This window comes from Rattus norvegicus, chromosome 5 (assembly GCF_021556685.1).
Source record: "Rattus norvegicus strain SHRSP/BbbUtx chromosome 5, alternate assembly SHRSP_T2T, whole genome shotgun sequence".
In the NCBI taxonomy this organism is placed as follows: Eukaryota; Metazoa; Chordata; class Mammalia; order Rodentia; family Muridae; genus Rattus; species Rattus norvegicus.
The window spans coordinates 169,355,526-169,376,019 of record NC_141538.1 but is presented as its reverse complement, the minus strand read 5'-3'; the positions used below and the strand labels follow the sequence as shown (position 1 = coordinate 169,376,019).

Sequence of the window (20,494 nt, the reverse complement as noted above, 5' to 3'; positions counted from 1 at the left end):
AAGCAGAGCAGTTAAATCGTATTTACCCAGTGTCTCCCATACCGACTTGACCACGGGGCCTTTTTATATATGGATGGTAAGCAGTGCCGACCATGGCAGAGGAAGGCTGAATCCTCTACCACCATAGGCATCATTTCGGCTTTTAAAAGGCTTCAGATTAGAATGTATTTATATGTCTTTTGTAGCAATGCTGATTCCAGGAGACTGGATGGAGCACTAAGTAAGTCACACGATCATTCCACAAACACGTGGTAGGCCCTGTCACATGCCCGGCTTCTCCGTCTGCATCAGGCACAAGGGAAATGTCCTTGTTTGTCCCCACAAGGTGGCAACAAAGTGGTTCCTGCTGTGGTTCACCCCTGCACTCCTCCTGAATGCCTGGTTTATGTCGATGTTTCGTTGTGTGTTTGCTCATCCATGTTTGGTTAGGGACCCCTGCTCATGCCCACGCTAGCTGGGAAACCCCTGTCTGCCTTCCCTCAAGCCTCAATCTCGCCCTCAAGGAGGAAACTCCTGCATGATCATTACCTTTGCCTTTATGTTTCCAGCAACCTACTCAAGCTTGCCCGCCCAGGGGCTCAGCTTTTGGCTGTATATGGGCACCTGTCCCAGTTTCATCATCCTTCACCCAAGATCTATATATAAACCCCCTTGCCTTAGCTCAAGCATGAGACTCCCCTGGCCCTGTTTCTTGGGACCAGTGAACCATCCCAGGAGCAGCGCCTAGTAAACCATCAATTATAGGCTTTTAACCTGGTCTGACATGACTGTGTTTACATCACTGAGGTGGGCGGGAGGCTATTAGGGTGGGTGGGTGGTTGGTTGGTTGGTTGGTTGGTTGGTTGATTAATTGATTGATTTGGTGGCTGGTTGGCTGGTTGGTGGGTTGGTTGGTTGATTTGGTGGCTGGTTGATTGGTTGGCTGTTTGTTTTGGTTGGTTGGTTGGTTGGTTGGTTGGTTGGTTGGTTGGTGGTTAGTAGTTAGTTGTTCCATTGTTGCTTGACTGGTTGGTTAGTTGGTTGTCTGGTTGGTTAGTTAGTGGTTGGTTGGTTGGTTGGTGGTTAGTAGTTAGTTGTTCTATTGTTGCTTGACTGGTTGGTTAGTTGGCTGGTTGGTTAATTGGTTGGTTGCTTGGCTGGTTGGTTTGTTAGTGGTTGTTTGTTTGACTGTTTGGTTGTTTGGCTAGTTGGGTTGGTTGGTTAAGTTCCCCCTGTGAGGCCCCCACTTGCCAGGATTAGAAGAAACAGTAGGAAGAGAGAAAAGAACAATGACCTACTCACGATCACAACTCAGCCCAAGGCAGCTCCTTCCTGGCAAGGTAGCCAACCCAGCACCCTGGCTGGAGAAGTCTGATTTACAGCAGAGAGACAGACACCTGAGGCCCTTGCTCTCGGCCTCGCCATGGTGAGAAGGCACTGAGGAGGCGGGTGAAGGAGAAAACAACACCTTCTACCCTCCTGGGAGCCACCAAGGACATAGACAAACAGGGTGACAGTCCCTTCTATTCCCAGCCCTATAACAGCTTTCAGAGGAAATGACCAGGAGACTGGCACCTTCTTAACATGACTAATAAAGCAATTGTCCCACGGTCTGATCTGGCCCCAGAGTGGTGTCTGGAACTCAAAGCCTCCCCCGGCCTTACCAGGCCAGCTTAATGCAGAACTGGTAACGCCATTTACAAGCTTTCAAAAGCAGACTCATGAATAAAAGAACAACACTCACACACAAGTGCCCGGTTTCTACGCATCGAGAGCAGTTCTGAACAGATCCTGCACACGCCCAGCACTACCTGCAGCTGGCCCAGGGCTCCAAGGCTGTCAGGCATCAGGGAGCAGGAAGGTTGACCTCCCAAGCATTGCCGATCCCACAACCATGCCATCCCAGGAGGCCTTTGATGGCACAGAAACATCCCCCAGCTGCCCCTACCAAGCACCTGGCTATGCTGTTGACTCTCTTGCTCTAAGCACTGCCAAAGATTTTGGGCTCGACTGCCCCCACTAAACCAGCTGTCTGCAGAAGATCTCCAGCCATGGAGACCAGGCTGGGAATGAGATGACCCCTCTATCTCCAGCATTCTCCATGGAGGGCAGCTCTCCAGCACAGACTCTCTGGCCATATAAGTGATGAAAGCAGACACAGACTCTGTCAGTCTACTTCCAAGAGAGAGGCTGCTCCGAGGGTTGTCAGGCCCAGGTCGGTGGTCACAAGGACCAAGCACTGCTCAGTCAGCTCCCATCCTGGAGAGGAGAGAAGGACTCGGGTCGTGTACTCCCAAAATGCAGAAGCAGAAATGCACAAAGCGCCATGTTGGAAGGTCTGAGGCCATAACTCATCTGCTATCACCAACATCAGTATTTCTGTCTCCTCTTTGCTGCCTGTCTTGAGCACTGGCCTCACAGATAAACAAACAAACTTTGAAATCCTTCTTGAAACTTCAACTGGTATTAATCTGTCATGGGCAGCCGGGGGCAGCATCTATGTCCTGACTGTAATAACTACATATTGAGCAGCCTGGGGTGTGATTTATTAACAGTGAGATCTTACAAGTTAGCCACTATTGACGAATGGCAGTAATTTTAGGCACCCAAGATCGATACTCTCTAATCGAGTCAAATCTCAACAAATTAAATTAGAGTTCAGGATTCCAAAATTGCCCCCAAACTAAACAAATGAACTTGTGCAAAATTTCCCCCACCCCCATGTGGTCGGATGATGTGGGAGTTACTGACACCAGCTGGTAAAGATATTTTTATTTATTTGACAATAAACGATTTGTAATGGGAACCATTACATTGTTGTCCAAGCGCCAGGCTTGGACCCCAGTGACATAGGACAGCCGTCAAAGTACATCCTACCCCATTCAGGGCCACGTTGGAAATAAATCCCTTCCAGGCCAGTCACTTCACCTGGTACATCCCTCCTACAAGAAAACAACCATGCCCTGTGACTCATAACAAAGAACAAACCAGGTCTCAGCTGTGTCCCAGGGAGGTGACCCAAAGCCTTTCCTCATCTCCTAAATGGGAATGACAGCAGCCATTCCTCAAAAGTTGCCATGACATTAGCAAAAATTGCTGTGTGAGACCAAGTTACATGGTTGGCGCAGAGGGAGCAACGAGTTGTGAGGTAAACTGGAGTGCAGATTCGTCACAGGCAAGTGGGCCAGCTTCCCACAATGCCTGTGGCAAGTGTGCGTCAGGAGACACACGCTTCCCTAGGATACACGACCTCTACCTAGCTGGCAGGTGACCTGGTGTGACCCCAGGTTCTGCAGGGATCTCCCTCAAGGCTTTGCTTGGTGAACGGATTCAGAGTTAGTCCCACCCTGGAGTCTCATGGAGCCTCTGTCTAATAGATTCCCAGCAGGGCTCATAGCCTCACTTGTTAGTTTGTTTGTAATGTTGCAACCTTAGAGAGGCAACTTAAGGAGAGAGGAGTTTGCTTTGGCTCACGGTTTCAGAAAGTCTCGGTATGGGATTGTAAGGGAGATCACAGCAGCAGGACCAAGGGCATAGATGGTGATCTACGGTCATGGTGATCAGGGACCCACAACCAAACTAAACTTTGAAGGCCTACCCAAAGTGGCCTATCCTGCAAGGAAGGCCTCGCCTTCCATAAAGGTTCCATGGCCTCTTAGCCAGCAATACTCAACTGATAGCCAAGTGGTCAAGCATGAGACCACTGGGATCTCTGCTTGTTTTTTGTCTCTCTGTCTCTGTGTCTCTTTGTGATCTCTCCTTTCTCGATGTATGTCTCTTTGTCTCTCTCCTTTTCCCTGTTTCTGTCTCTTTGTCTCTGTGTGTCTCTGCCTCTGCATATCTCTCTGTCTTTCTCTGTCTCTCCATTTCTCTACGTCTGTCTCTGTCTGACTCCGCATCTGTCTCCCTGACATACTCTGATGCCTGTGTGGTGTGTTGGGCTGACTCAGGCCTGACCGTTTGGCTCTGTTGATCTTCTGAGGGTGGGTCGGAAGCCATCCTAATCATAAGCTGTAAGGACCGGATGCTGCGCAGGTAGCTCTGTGTCCCTGGATAGGTGATGACTCCCAGCAGGACAGAGGATAGAGCAGCACAGTGTGACATTTCACTGTGCCACTTCAAATGTCATGTCGCTTGGAACTTAGAAATCATCTAGTTCTGGAATTTTCCGTTTCATATTTTTGGAGTATGGTTGGCTGTGGGTAACTTGAAGCCTTGAAGGGGGAAACACAGGTGTGTTTACTGTGCAAAAGCAAGGGCTGAAGGAGATGGGGGCTGAGGTACCATGGGCTGAAAAAGATGTGGGCAGAGGTAATGTAGGGTGAAGAAGATGGAGGCTGAGGTAACATGGGCTGAAGAAAACGAGGGCTGAGGTAACAAGGGGTGAAGGAGGTTTGGGTTGACACATAACACGGGTTGAGGGGACAAAGTCTGAGGTAACATGGGGTGAAGGAGATGGGGTTTGAGAGGTGAAGGAGATGGGGTCTGAGGTAACACAGGCTGAAGGAAGTTTGGGCTGAGGTAACACGGGGTAAATGAGATAGGGGCTGGGGTAACATGGATTGAGGGGACAAAGGCTGAGGTAACATAGGGGAAAGGAGATAGGGGCTGAGGTAACATGAGTTGAGGGGACAAAGGCTGAGGTAACATAGGGGAAAGGAGATAGGGGCTGAGGTAACATGAGTTGAGGGGACAAAGGCTGAGGTAACATAGGGGAAAGGAGATAGGGGCTGAGGTAACATGAGTTGAGGGGACAAAGGCTGAGGTAACATGGGGGAAAGGAGATAGGGGCTGAGGTAACATGGGTTGAGGGGACAAAGGCTGAGGTAACTAACATAGGGGAAAGGAGATAGGGGCTGAGGTAACATGAGTTGAGGGGACAAAGGCTGAGGTAACATAGGGGAATGGAGATGGGAGCTGAAGTAAATGGCATGAAGAGAACAAAGGCTGAGGTAACACAGGATGAATGAAGGAGGTGGGGGCTGGGATGGCCACAGCAAAGCTGCTGTTCAGGCAGAGCCCGGCATCTTTCAGATGCTGTGAGCACAGCAGGGACAGAGTAATGGAAGTTACCAAGTCACAACAGCACACAGGGAGGGAGCTAGGCTGTACAGTCATGAACAACCCAGAGCACAAAGAGCTGAGCCATTTGCTACGTTAGGGTGGGTGGAAGCAGTGGCCCCAGCCTCAAGGGAGCAGAGGTTCCATTTTGCTCAGGAGAATTGTTCTCCTCCACTTTTGCTCTTTCTCCCGCTCTTCTGTTTCTCCTCTCTTTCCACATCCATCCAGGTGCATATGGATCTATGCTTGATAGGTAGATAGATAGATGATAGATAGATACAGATATATGCATCTACTTATAGACAGATGCTCAATTTGAGTTACATATATAGAGATCTACACATGTATACATATATATGTATATATATGCATCTACATATAGATAGATGCTTGATAAATAGGGGGATACACACATATGCATCTACACATAGATGGATGCTGTATAAGTAGAGAGATAGATAGGTGATACATATATATATCATATATTATATATATGCATCTACTCATTCATCCATTGAGCTGCCACCTCTCTGCCCATTTTTCTCCTCCACTTGCTCTTTCTCCCGCTCTTCTGTTTCTTCTCTTTTTGCATCCATCCATGTGCATATAGATGGATGCCCGACAGGTAGGTAGATAGATGATCGATAGATCTGTGCAGATATATGCATCTACAGATATTTGCCTGCCTGTCTATATATCTCTCATTTATCCATCTACTATCTATCCATGGGTCTCTTTGACATGCGACCATGTATCCTCTCTTCATCAAGGGCAACACACACACACACACACACACACACACTCACACTCACATATCACACACACTCACACTCACTCACACCCACACACATTCACACTCACACACTCTCACTCACACACACACTCACACTCACACACAGATACACAACACACACTCACACTCACTCACACCCACACACATTCACACTCACACACTCTCACTCACATACACACACTCACACCCACACACACTCACACTCACACATTCACACTCACACACTCACACACACACTCACACTCACTCACACCCACACACATTCACACTCACACACTCTCACTCACATACACACACACATACACACACCACACACACTCACACACTCTCACTCACATACACACACACATACACACACCACACACACTCACACTCACATACACACACTCACACCCACACACACTCACACTCACACATTCACACTCACACACTCTCACTCACATACACACACACTCACACACAGATACACACACACACACACACACACACACACACTCACGTATTAGATACAAGCACTAAAATACAACATGGAGAACAAAGCCATGCTAGGCTCTTTGGCACATTTGTGTCCGTACATACATTTCTCTAAAGTGAAAAAAAATTTTTTGCCTAATGTTGTTCTTCTGAAATAGATCTTAAAGTAATTTGGCAAAACCTCCTTCCAGAATAAGCATATCTTTCCCTAAAATAACAGGGCCAGGGTTGTACTGATTAACTGAATATTCTGTGGTGAAAAAAAGTTGCCTTTGGAAATGATGCGATATTTAATTTCAGGGGTTTTTTCTTTCTGACTATTGGCACCTGAAGGTAATTTCAGTGGCTCTCCAACGAGGGCACAGAGGTGATTGTGTTTGAGATGCAAGAACCTGGCTGGCCTTTGGCCGCCTTCTCCCATGCCTCTCCTTCTCTGTACAGAGAGCAGACATCAAACCTCATTACTGAGCCTGCTCTAGCTCGAGTGGATTTAACTGGAATTTACTTTAAAAGGCTGACTCGGCGAGCTGGGAAAATGGATGCTTGGACGCTTAATTTCTCCTCTCTTAAGTAACGTCTTTTATGAAGAATTTATCCATGCCATGTCCCTCATCCCTCTGTCTCAATCTATCTGCGATGGCATTCCTGCCAGGCTCGCACTTCTGTTTCTCTCGTTAATATACAAGTTCTTCATTATTCATGGGGCCACAGAGCATCCCTGCCCCTCCTTCACCTGACAGGTGCACGCCATGGTCTCTGTCCCCCGTCTCTTTATCCTCAATCTCGTAAATAGGCCAGAAAGAACTGAATGAGGTAGGCTCTTCCAGAAGCCTCCTGTTCTGGAGGAAATTGGTGAAGACGGCCACTGCTGACATGGCAGAGACGTGTAGGCACGTCTCTGAGACCCATCGGAATGTCATGCATGACATTTCAAATCAGAATTTAGCCTCCTACTTCAAGGATGACCCCCCCCCCCAGGAAGTGCCAGAAAGCAGTCAACCTCAGCTACGGCTCCATTCTGGGCACCTGAGGGGTACTGTTTTACTTCAGACAGAAGATGTGAGGCTTGCAAGTTTAGAAGCTGCCCTCAGGGTCACGAGGCCTGAGGCTGGAATCCCAAGGTCTCTTTGGACTCACAACCTTTTCTAATCTTCATTGTCTTCACCCAGTGCTTAGAGTTCGGGCAAGAATAAGTAGAGGTCCTCTGGCCGTCCCTGTCTGAGGCAGAGCCAATGGACAGCCAGGAAGAGCACGTGGCATGGTAGCTAAGAAGAGAGAGTGCGCATCTTGTAGCGCATGCGCGTCGGCTTCAATCCATCCTCAGTTCAGCCGTGGATGAAATATGAAAGGCTCCTTTGCCCGCCTGCCCACACGCTGGCACTGCTGTGCCCAGTATTTATGGAGACACCCTACAGTCAAGGGAGACATATGAGCTACATAAATACAAAAGGATAAGCCGGCAAATTCCAAGATATACTAAAGGGCTATAAACCAGGCTCCTGGGCTGGGGCTGGATCCAAGGAACGTGTGATTAAGTGTGACTTTGGAAAGTTTCCTTGGATTTATTCCTAAAAGCTCCTTCACCCAGAGACGTGGATTTCCTGTTGGCCCAGATGGTGCCTTGTCATGAATCAGAGGAGGAGAATTTGAGCGGTAGCCAAAAGAACCCGGAAAAAAAAACGGAAGTACCCAAACCGAAACCCAACAAATGAAAAGTTGTCACCACCTGTCCTGTCTGAGACTCTGGAGCTCTGCTGTAGGAGTGTTCCTCATAGCAGCCCTTGCTGGGATGTCTCCTTCAGCATATGTCTCCACTCTGGCTCTAATTGGATAGGTGTCTTCCTGGGCATCGCCAGTCTTGGGCTGTGTACATGAGCACGAAGGGGCTTTTCCCAGACGCAGCAAGCCTCAGCTAGCACTGTGGAAACGTGTAGGGCAGATGAGCGATTCAGAGACAGAAACACATCAGAAATTCAGGTCCAAGGGCTCTAACGGACAGTACGGGCCCCATGGGGTGGGAGCAGAAGTGTTGAGGAGGGCGCTCTCAGACAGCCCTATCCTCATTCTTCCATCCCAGCATGCTCTGCGCTGACCCTGAGCAGCTGCTCTCTGAGCTGACACCTCCTACTGGGAATAGCATCTTCCCAAGAGACGTGCCAACTAAACGGAAGGCTGGAGTGTCTTCAGTCACACCCAACAAGCCCTAGTTTGAGGCAGCTTCCTCCATAACTCCGCAGTGGGTCCACCTGGTAAAGGCTCCATTCTCAGCTTGATGCTACCTGGCATTGGTGGAACCTTTCCCAGGAAGGGCCTGGTGAGAAGCCTTCAGGCCACTGGTGATTGACAAGTGGGGATCGGAATGGCCTCTAGGCCTCATGGGTAATGGTTTGGTTGTCATCTCACCCAGCTTTGGATAATGAGTCTCTGAATCAATCGGGAAATTTTCTCTTGATGGACGTAGAGTGAGATGGACCAGGAAAGGGAACAGCCTTTGTGGGATGTAGAGGTGTGGGTTTCTGGTTGTCTTAGTCAGGGTTTCTATTCCTGCACAAAACATCATGACCAAAAAGCAAGTTAGGGAGGAAAGGGTTTATTCAGCTTACACTTCCACATTGCTGTTCATCATCAAAGGAAGTCAGGACTGGAACTCACACAGGTCAGGAAGCAGGAGCTGATGCAGAGGCCATGGGGGGATGTAACTTACTGGCTTGCTTCCCCTGGCTTGCTCAGCTTGCTCTCTTATAGAACCCAGGACCACCAGCCCAGGAATGGCACTGCCTATGATAGGCTGGACCCTTCCCCCTTGATCAGTAATTGAGAAAATGCCTTACAGCTGGGTCTCATGGAGGCATTTCCTCAAGGGAGGCTCCTTTCTCTGTGATAACTCCAGTTTGCGTCAAAACCAGCCTGATCAACTTGGGAGGTGGAGGTGTGGGTTCCTGGACAACTGTGGGAGGTGGAAGAGACATCTGAAACAGCCAAGATGAACTCACTTCCTTTCCTCCTTCCTTCTTCACTTCCTTCTCACCTTCCTTTGAACTGGTATGTGTCACAGCACAAATAAAAACAAGAAAAATACATAAACAAACCAAAAGAACAAACAAACAAAAATCCCAACCAAAATGGGGCGCACCTTCCAAAGGGGATTGTGGAATTCAAGGGTCTTCCTTCTTTTTGGAGTCTTAACTGTGAGGTAAATGTTTAATCTTACACAGCTATCATAATGTGCTGCCTCATCACAGGTGCAAAGCAATGAGGCCAACCAATGAGAGATGACATCGGAAACCATAAACCAAAATCAACCTTTTCTCTCTGTAAGCTGATTACTCTGGATAGTTGTTATAGTAACAAACACTGAAACACACAAGCACTCTTATGCATGTGCATGTACACACAAGCACATGCGCATGCACTCACACGTACATTTACATACACACATGCACACACACATATATGCATGCACACATACATGCATACATGCATAAACACACAGGTACACACACACACACAGAGGTACATGTACATACACACATACATCCCTCCTCACACCAGCAACAGAATAGCTTCAAATCTCTGCCCAGCTCAGTGTGAAGGACAGCCTCTACTGGATAAAAGACACATTGTTTCTTGCAGGATCAGTGGGCTTCCAGTCTGCCAACCCTTGCCCTGGCTCTTGCCTTAGACGCCAACCCAAGGCCCAAATCCCATCACCCCCCTTCATGAGCTTTCACACCGAGGCCATCCCCCACCTGCTCTGATCATCCAGGGCCAGATAAAGACAAACAAGGTCAGTCCTCTGCCTCACTATAAGCCAATCTCAAGCTTTCCCACAATACAGAATCCACCTACTCAAAGAATGACCCGTTGACCCCCATAACATAACACCCTACATCTGAAGGTAGGATCCCCCTGCCATGCTCAGCATGGTCCTGATTCTTTATCCTGGGAACTTGGGTCAGAGTGGGGTTGCCTGCTAGGTAATCTCTCTAGACCGACCAGACATGGAGATGGGGCTGGGAGCACACCAGAGGACACACCCACAGTCCCTGAACATGAAGGTGACCTTTGGCTCCTTTCTCTGTTAATTCACTTCCATCCTTTGCAGAACAAGAGAAAAGGGAAAGGCCTCCAATCGGACATACAGGGCCAGCTTCCTGGGCTCCTCCCCTGGTCTCCACTTCCCTTGATGGTAGAGAGAAGCTTCTGCAGAAACTCAGAGGTGCTGCTGGGAGTTCGCAGCTTGAGTTTAGTGGTAATGGTCTCATCCCAGCCTTTAGCCAACAAGAACTGACACCTGGATCCTGCCAGGAGCTCTATCCAGGGCTGGCAAAGCTGTTCTAGTCAGAGGCTGTCTGCACCAGGGGGACAACCTCAGCCCTCTGCACCTGAGATGGGCAGCCACAGCTCTAGAGCCAGAATGCTTAAGGAATCCCTGACTTCTGCTGCCCACAGGCGCATGTGGCACCCTCTGAAGATCCAGTCCTAGAGCCTGATCTCTTCAGAGAGCAAATTAGAATCACCCCAGCCTAGTTCCTGTGCTCAGAGGAATCTCCACTTAAGCCATTGTGGGCACTTCTCTCTGTCAGCAGTTTCCAGGTCCTCAGGACACATGCAGTTAGCAAGGCCACTGGGGTGCAGACCAGTGTGTCTCCCAATACAGGACATCTCCCAGAGATGATGGCATTCCTCAGCCCTTGAAGTGAGACATGACCACTTGACCTTCCTTGACCCAGTGGACCATGGTTCACTTCAGAAAGAGAAAAAGGTTGGGTCTAGAAATTCACCATGAATTAGCAGGGCAATGAGAGGTGAGCCACAAGTGAGGACCGAGATGCCAAGGACTATGTGTCTCCATCTCTAGTTAGCATGTAGATGCTCTACTCCCGAAGATAATGGTATCAGGAGGTGGGGTGCTATGGTTTTGAGCTTAAGTGGCCTCAGAGGCCCATCCAGGTGTCAAAAAAGTCTTGACCGCTAGTCCCTCCAGCGGTAAGGAGGTTGTGGGACCTTTAAAAGCAGGAGTATGGGAACTCATACTCTCCCTCTTTCTCGTCTGTCCCCCAGCACTGAGAACAACACTTGTGCTCCCAACCTGCGTCTGCAGTTATATAGACATCTCCTCGCCACCATCACTGCCTTACCACAGTCCCCAAAAAGAGCAGAGCCAGTGGTCATGGGCTGAAATCTCCAAAGGTTAAACTAAGGCAAACCTATAGGGTCGGTCAAGTTCCTGTCACAGCAAGGACGAAGTGACTGAGAGCACAGGCTAGCTACGTTGGTTTGCTGCCTAGGTTCTGTCAGACCTAGACACAGCCGGGAAGAGGGAGCCATCAGACTGGCTGGTGGTCATGTCTCTTGAGATATCTTAATTGTCCGCTGATGTAAGTGATTGCATCCCCGGGCAGGTGGTCCTAAATTATTGCTCGAAAGTAAGACGAGCAAACCATGAGGCGCAAGCCAGTGAGCATCCTTCCTCCATGACTACTGGCCTCGGCTCCTGCTTGAGCTCCTGCTCCGACTTCACTCAGTGTGGACCAAAAGTTACTTTTGGTTACAGCATTTATCAGAGCAATCTACGACGGTTATCTACTGCCACCCAAACTTTGCTCGTCTACCCACCCCACACACAGACTGGACGTTTAGAATTGAAAACTTCAACAGCCAAGCTTGCTTAACGATCTGCAGACTTGACAAGACCTCTAAGCTTTCCAACGAGCAGGGCGGAAACGTAGAGAGGAAGCCACGCACGCACGCAAGCCACGCACGCAAGCCACGCACGCAAGCCACGCACGCAAGCCACGCACGCAAGCCACGCACGCAAGCCACGCACGCAAGGGCTTTTGTTTGGAGGAAGAGCGATGTCAGTGGCCTATGGAAAAATACAATCTATTTGACTTGTAAACTTGCACCGTCGTGATTACTTAGCTGATGAAGGACCTCAGATCGGCTTGTCAAGACCATTCTCTGAGCCCGGTCAGCATGCCTGCCACTCTTGACTGATCCTCAACTTTGCAAAGTCATTAAACTAACGGCTTCACTTTGTCTACCATGAGCCTTCTCAATGCAGTGGGGTTATGTGTGTGGGGGGGGGTCCTCAAACAATAGCACTGGGATGTGCCAAGAATGGCACAAAAGCCCAGTCCCTTTTAACTGGAATGCAAGCAGACCGGGAGGTAAGACTGGCGTCTGTCAGCCAATTCACGGCCCCCAGTACGAGGATAAAAGTGACCCCGATCATTCTGCACGGGCTGCATCCCAGAGGGAATGAGGCTCTGAGATCTGTCATCTACACTGCCCGAGGGGAAAACGTTTATTAAAAGTTTGCCACTACCGATGCCCATCTCTTTAATCACACAGCACTTCCTTTTTTTTCCCTTTCCCGTAACATCTTAAGCACATTTACTGCCTCCACATAAAGGACTTGTGCTTCTAATCATATCGATTTTACCATAATTAATTTTTAATGTATTTCCAGGGTGTTGCGTGTATACAGACCCAGATATTTTATCATCTATTAGCATAACCATTTCTACCCTTAAAGTGGGTTATTAAATGAGAACTAATTTATTATTGCTTAAGATGTTATGATGGTAACCCGATTGTAATTTGCGTTTTGTCGTGAACGATTCTCGATGTGATAGGATGTTGATAATAGACCCAGGGAGATTAAATTTGCCAAATTGAGTGCTTAGGACTATGGCTGAGTTCTAATAATATCTAGTCTATTCAATAGGCTCTATGCACTGTCATCAAGGTGTGTCTCTAAGGACACTGCAGTGTCCTCTCTCAGTGATGAGACGTAGTTGGCTGGGGTCTTGGGTGAGAGCTCACTTCCCTCCCAACACATGAGGCCAGATTGGGCCTCCATGTCCTGTATCACTGGACTCTGACTCTAGATTTTCCCCTCCTTGCCAAGGACCAGATAATGACTCATCCAGAGGAAGACCAAGGACACTGCCCTGTCACACTCTGTGGGAGATTTCCCGGAAAACTTATTGTATGGCAGCCCAGGAATGAGGAGTGTGCCTGGGTCCAACGCTGGGTCTTCAGTATCTGCCCTTCTTCTTATCACTACCCTGGATCAAGGAGGCTTTGGACCAGGCCTTAGTCCCAGAGAAGCTGGACTGGCAGAGGGATTCACTACAGCAAACAAACTTGGAAGAACAAAGCCAGACAAGGTGTCCCCAGCTCACTGGGGAGCTGCAGGCTGCAGGGTGTCAAAACCACACTCAGGGATACTGACTGCTTCTTCCTGATTGGCTGGGCTGGAGCAGACAGGATGGCACAAGGAACAGCCTTGTCCCTTCCAGAAGGCAGAGGTGGCAAATAGAGTAAGGAACCGTCACTGTCCAGAGTCCCAGGTGTGGGGGAGTTGTCTCCCTCATTGCTAAGAGGACCAGCTTGTCCTAACACCAGCCCTGTGACCTGACCGGGATGGCAGGTGAGGCACTCGGGTACTAACAGAGCGCATGTGATGTTGTGCTTCTTTCGGGACACGTGTAGCTCTCTGCTCTTTAATTCAAGGGGCCGGGAGAACAGCCCTGGCACTAACTCTCTCATCTCTTCACAGAGATGGATTGCATCTGAGGAAGAAAGCCTCGTTAAATCATCTCTTCCCTGCATTAGGGTAATGTTGCTTAACTCTGTGGCTTCCGGCCTCTCTGAAGGCTTCTCCTCTGGAAGCCCAGACTCAGAGGACTCAGAGGACTGAGATGGGAGGCTGAGGGGACGCACCTCACAACTTGCATCCCACAGAGGTTAATTCTCCAGGGCTGACGGCTGGATCTCAGTGGCTGTTTATTTATGATATTTACACTTAGGGTGCAAAGAACCTTCTGGCTTGGGGCCATTCATCTCATTCCTCCTGGAAGCTCTTCCTGTCGTTAACTAATGAGGAGATAGCTCTGTAAATAACACGCAGTCCTCCTGACTGGGTGACATGCTGCAGCTCCACGAGGACCACTGGCCACCAACACCAGTGAAGGAACACACTGGCCAGGCACGGCTCTTTACACCCGGAGACTTGTTGTCAAGACTTCACTTTGGGGGCCAGGATAGGAGGTGGGAGGCTCTGGTTACTATCTCAGCTGGGGAAGCTGGATGTATGGGAACTTGTACCATACCTGACATTGGCAACGCTCTTGGCCCCTCCTGTCAAGGATGTACCCATTCTAATGGCATCATGGTAACAAAGGAGAAACTGAGGCACCAGGACAAGGTTGTGGAGAAGGTCAGGATCAGCCTGTTTCCGTGAAGTAGATCTTGAGCCAACAAATGCCTCTGGGTCTGGCTTCTAACCTGGATTTTAAGATCCTGATCTCTGCCTTGCGTGTTCCCAAGCAGGGGTGGGCCACATACGTCAAAAGGCACAGAAGGAACCTTGTCAGGATTCCTCTGTGTCTGATCCCTGTGTCCTGAGACCGCTTCCCTCCTGGCTTAGGTTCTCTGTGGATCTGTGCACACAGCCATGTTAGAGCCACACTAACCCAAGACCCTGCCTCAGGCTCAGCCTAACACCGTGAATAAATAGCCTTTCCTCTGTGGGGCTTGACGTCCCTAGGAGATTCTTAAACCTCCAGTACTACTCCGTGTGCCGGTGACATTGCCCAAGAGGGACCCAGGGACCCGCACCTCATACCGCCCAGGTGATTGCCACCTACAATTATGAGACCCAGTGTCTGTTGGAATCCTGCAGCCCAGCAAGTTGCCAATCCTCAGGCCACGGCCCCCAAACCACCCAACCAGAAACCTTGGAGGTGTGGCCCCAAGGTATCGTTCCTGCCTTCCACAGTTGGCCACACCACGTGGATCTCATAAATAAGCAGGCATTTGGGTGGCTTTTGTACAGTTCGGCCGCTCTGAGCCTTCGGGCCCTGAGGCCTCGTGGGCTTTTGCTGCCTTGAAGTCTCTCCCAGGACCATCGTAAGGAAACAGGTGAACTCAAATGCCCAGGGCACTAATGTATCCCGAGTACAGAACTAATAGCCTTCCATCCAGCTGACTTATAAGGCTCCAGATTGGGACCCTGCCCAGTGTGGTTGTTGGAAAGTGACAGGAAGACGCAAAAGAGCTTAGCAAAGGTGGATTCGAAGAGAGGCCACGTATGCCATGCATGCCAACGTGGTGGAAGAGGCCACGCCTCCCCTCTTGGAGATGCATCCAGCTGCCTGGCCACAGGAACCTGCTGTACCAAGGAAGGGTACACATCCGGGAAGAGGCTACATGGATGTTCTGCACTGGCCTCACGTGAGCAAGGCTCAGCACGGTCTCCCTGGGTTGAGGGTCTCAGGGTGCTTGAGTAGCCTAAGTCATGCAGAGTCTGCAGAGCATAAGACCCACCGTCAGGTGATAGACCATCTCTCTGAGGTCAAGCAGGGAGGAACCTTTCCAAGAGAGACACTGGGGCATAGAGGGACTCTTGGGAGCATCTCTGCGGGATGAACCACGTTGGGGAGCCAGAATCAAGACCTTCTGGCTGGGGCCCTTTAGGTGTGCCCCGCTAGGCCTGTTTAACAGTATATCCCACTGCCCCCTCTGTAAACCAGCTCCCAACGTATTTCTAACGTATTTCCAAGTCTACACATCCTCCAAACCTGGAAGGCAAAATGTCCAGAGACCACAGCTCAGAGAAAATCACCGATATGGTGCCTTCTTCTGTTCATTGGCCTTTCCGAACAGGGGCTTTGGAAAGACCGAAGTCCCTCCACCATGACTCTAGCATTTGCGAGATAATCACTTTAGCTGATTTATCTCTATGCCCTGTACCCTGTGCCCACTGTGTGACCAGCTCCAGTGGAGCCCTCAGTCACAGCCCCACAGCCCCAGACAGGCAGATTGCGAAAGCAGAAATCAGGAGGTGGCCTGTTTCTCACCTGTTAGACTTGGGGTGCACTAGCTCCCTCTGAATCCAGGAACCTCCTGTTGAGATTTCCCATGTTCCCCTCCCTCCAATGGCTAAAGCTGAGGACAGCCCCCACCTTCCGAGTATATGACTCACTTAACAATGACCCCAAATGAAGCTTTCTTCTATAGGCTGCCTTGGTGATCCTGATGGCTAACCGTGGTTGTCAGCTTGACTACCTCTGGAATGAACTACAATCCAGACATGGAGGGCACCCCTGTGAAAGATTTTTTCCTTTGGCTTGGTTTGAAGCAGTTGAATCCACTTCTAGTCAGGACCTTACAGACAAGAGGACGCACAGTTTTAATCTACATCTTGAGGTGGGACAAACACACCTTTAGCCTGGGCCATATAAAAAGACATAGAAGAAGGAAGCTTTGCTCTCTGCCCTCTTGCCCTCACCTTGGCAGCACACCCATCCCTTCCCTGGCATTAGAACCTACTTCTTCAGGATTCCAGTGTCTACTGAAGACCATCTGAGTGAGAACAGCCTCAGAGACTGAGCAACTTCTGGATGCTTGGACCTTCCATTCACAGCCAGCCATTGTTGGATTTCCTGAGCTGCGGTCTGTAACTCATTCCAACAAACCCCTTTCTGTAGAAAGAGACTCATTCTGTAAATGCTATTACTTTAAAGAGCCCTGGCTAATACAGTCATGGTGGTTTTATCACATCAACAGCAAAGCAATGAATATCCCCTTCCTTTTTCCAAATAGTCCCCTCATGGAGGGTCTGGAGTTGTGACTTCAGCAAGGAGGAAGACTTAACAGCCCAGCCCCTAACCCTGCTCAGAAGCCCTCACAGCAGCAGGACTCATTCCAGAACAATCTGAGCTTACAGCACTCACCAGTAACTTCTCAAGAAATCTTTCTTTCTTTCTTTCTTTCTTTCTTTCTTTCTTTCTTTCTTTCTTTCTTTCTTCCATTCCCTTTCCTTAAAGCCTTTTTCATTTGAGAGACTTAAGGAAGAAAAAGAGAACAGCGTAGTGATTTAAATTTCTGGATTTGAATACAATAAACCCCATTAATTTGGGCTTATTTTAGGAAAATATTCTAGGATAGTAAAGACTTTCGATTGAAGATTCCTTCCAGAAGTTTTCCTTTAGTGGATTAATCAATCCTGTCAAAGCTGAGAAGACCCATTTTATTAAGCTGACAAAATCCCTCGCTATTACCAGTATTGTTGGTGTGCAAAGAGCTTGCCCGGCTCCTGACTCCTTCTACATTGAGCAGTTAACCACAAGCTCTTCTTCACCAGCCTGCCTCCCTCTGTGGGATTTAGCCTAGGGTAGGGGTGGGGAATCCAGATTCAAGGGTGGCCAGGCAGGGCGTGGCCCCAAGCAGGGTGGGGCCCCAGGCTGGGCGGGACCACAGAAGGGCGTGGCCACAGACAGAGCGTGCCCCTGGGCTGCAGTTGCGTTTGTCTCTGGCACTCACCTCACAGAATCGATGCTCCAAGTCAGCTCAGCAGAATCCCCAGGAGAAGTGTCAAGTGGAAGCCTGGGTTAAAAAACCGACTGAAATCTCCGATACATGCCATCCCTCTGAGATCCCATAAAGCGAGGAAGCAGAGGCGACGCGACTTGGAAATGGTGTCTTTCCTTCAAGTTAATGGGGCCCAGTCGTTAAAAAGGAGTCTGTTCGATTCCTTCAGGTTTCGCTTGCTTTTAAAAGTGGTTTTCAGCTCCCAGTGCGACAGTTAAATATGTCAGCAAAGCTTCTATTTAGTACTGTCGAGCACTTCATTTTCATTAAAAAAGATGGCACGGTGAGAGACTACCTGGGGGTGTTATAGTCACAGGGACAGACCTCGGCTTACACAGGCAGAAAAAGCCCAGGTCTGCATCTCTGTGTTGCCTGCATCAGCCCTCTCACCCCACTGGCTCTCATTACTGGCTTCCGGCTTCCCACCAAGGCCACAGTCTGGGACTTGGTCCCCATGTGTTCACACCACCCCCAACCGGAGTTCACATTAATCTCTGACTATGACACTGATGGAGCCGCAGTTCGGCCGACTTCCTCCTCTAATAACCCTTTTAACACATGTCTCTTAATTAAAAGAAGCAGTCTCGTTTGGTGCGCTGTCCCTCTCCAACCAGTCAGTCAGAGTCCTGAGGGCTCAGCGACACTCACAACACTGGGCCATCTGGAGCCCAGAAGGCAGCCAGAAACAGGGGTCACCCCTAAGGCTTCAGCCTCACACAGCCTGCAACGTGACGATTACATCCACTCCGGGTAACCGAACTGAAGACAGGGGCACCCACGAGATTTGCTTTCAGGTCACTCAGAAAGAAATAGCTGAGCGTGCATTTGAACTTAGAACTAGCTCTGCTAGGAGCTACCACCTCCACACTGCCTGTGGCGGGGAGGAGCCTCGGGAAGGATTACAAAGACAGAGACGGTGACGTCACAGCTCCTGTTTCCCAGAGTCCTCAGCGGAGCATGAGAAACGGATCCAAAACTGAGAGGCTCGCAGTTCAGTCAGATAATTTGATTTAAATGGATCTGCTCAGACACTGGTTGTAAGGGCGTCTTTGGAGGTTCTTGTCTCGTATGTCAGAACCATTAATTTTTTTTTTTTACTTTTAATTAGTTTTTAGCCCTATGGGTTTTGTGTATATTTTTAGTTTCTGGTTTTGTGCTTTTATAACATTTCTAGATGCACAAGCTACTGTGTATCTGCACCTTTAGCTGTTTCTTGTACCTTTTCTTGGGTTCTTCTTCTTCTGCCTGTTTGGTCCTATTCCGACTTGTTTGTTGTATCATACAGTATCCTCTTAGATACTTGTTTGTTTTCCAACTAGAGACAGAAACCAGCTGAATCTGGATGGGGGAAGAGGGGGTACACAAGGAACTCAGAGGAATAGAGGGAGGGAAAACCATAATCAAAACATATTGTGTTAAAAAAAACTATTTTCAATAAAAGAAAAAGTTTTTAAAAATGTCTCTGCTTCAACTGGGAAGATGTTAACCATCTGTAAAATGCTTGCTGTGCAAACATGAGGAGCCGAGCTTGGATCAAAAGCCAGGTGTGCACGTGTTGCACATGTAATCTGAGTGGGGAGGAGGCAGAGACAGGAGGACCGCCAGGGTTCGCTGCTCAGCCAGGCTCGCTGAATAGGAGAGCACTCGGCCCAATGAGAGACCTTGTCTCAAACGTTAAGGTGGATTGAGGAGGGCACCTGACCTCAGCCACTGACCTTGACACACAGGTGGGCACCCGTGGTTCCGGGTTCTGCCTCTTCCTCCCTCAGAGGCAGCTGCGCACGAGACCAGGAGGGGGTGAATCGGAATCCTGGAGCCACACAACTCCAGTCCAGCCAGGAATGTACTGGTCCGCCTTACACTGGGTAGTTGAGCTGCGGTTTTGGGACTCCATAGAGGGAAACACACCAAAAAGCTTCTGGTGGTGTGCTGTAGTTTCTCGTCGCTTCTGTGGACGCGGGCTGAGTGATGTCGGCTGAGACAGGCTCACGTGCTGAGGCAAGACCCACGGAAGACACGTGATGTTTGGAGGGTATAAACGGGACTCAACAGGCAGTGACAGAAGCTGAGTTAGGTTTGCTGATACAGATAGGTGTGCACTGCTCGTGGGTCTCGAGGCTTCTCTGGTCTTCGCTTCCCTCAGACAGACACAGCCAAGAACTTTTCCTGGAGCCCCTCCTGGTCCCTTCTGCTGACTTGGGCCAAGACTGAGGCCTGGCTGTCTCTACTAGGTCGTGCCACCACCGCTGATTTGTTTGCTCTCCCAACTCTACCAAACTGGACTGCTGGTGTATCTGTGAAGTGTTTGAGAGTGGATCGAGCTGCCATTGCTGACCTGTGACCTGAACTGCTGGTTTCCAGACAACACAGACGGGAGTTGCTCTAAAGAACCTTTCTCAACAGCTCCACTTCCCCCATATCCTTTCTTTGCCACTACCTCTGGTGGGTGGTGAGCTAAAAGGGAGGTAAAAGCATTTAAGAACCATCAAAAAATAGAGTTTGAGAAAATTAAAGTTACACAGGTATCGTGCATCCTCTCAGTGTGGACCATGACACACAGGTGACTGCATCCTCTCGGTGCGGACCATGGCAGCCCACGGAAAAAGATGTGGTACCAAGCTGTCCGGGAAACGAAAGAGCAACGCCTCAGCTACTTCCTTCCTAACATCAGGACTGAGATGTGAACACTGAAATGTTACATAAATAAAAATGAGCGTGGGTGTAGCAGATACGAAGCGATCTATTAAAATTTTGAAGATGAAAATACGGTCATTAAAAACAATGCGTGTGTACTGCAAAAAA

General features: G+C 49.2%; 1 long non-coding RNA gene across 3 annotated transcripts in view; it reads right to left on the bottom strand.

Moving 5' to 3' along the window:
- Positions 1-6,787: 6,787 nt before the first annotated feature.
- Positions 6,788-20,494, bottom strand: part of LOC148006183 (uncharacterized) — a 30,285-nt gene continuing 16,578 nt past the window's right edge. The window contains exons 3-11 of one of the 3 annotated variants that reach the window (XR_015620545.1): positions 19,408-19,685; positions 18,912-19,030; positions 17,645-17,808; positions 17,056-17,166; positions 16,652-16,803; positions 9,139-9,346; positions 8,711-8,851; positions 8,034-8,225; positions 6,788-7,716 (exon numbers count right to left, since the gene is read on the bottom strand). This is a non-coding gene — a long non-coding RNA (uncharacterized LOC148006183). Of the gene's footprint in view, positions 7,717-8,033; positions 8,226-8,710; positions 8,852-9,138; positions 9,347-16,487; positions 16,804-17,055; positions 17,167-17,644; positions 17,809-18,911; positions 19,031-19,407; positions 19,686-20,494 lie in introns of those variants that run through there. The other 2 variants (XR_015620547.1, XR_015620546.1) reach the window with 2 other exon arrangements.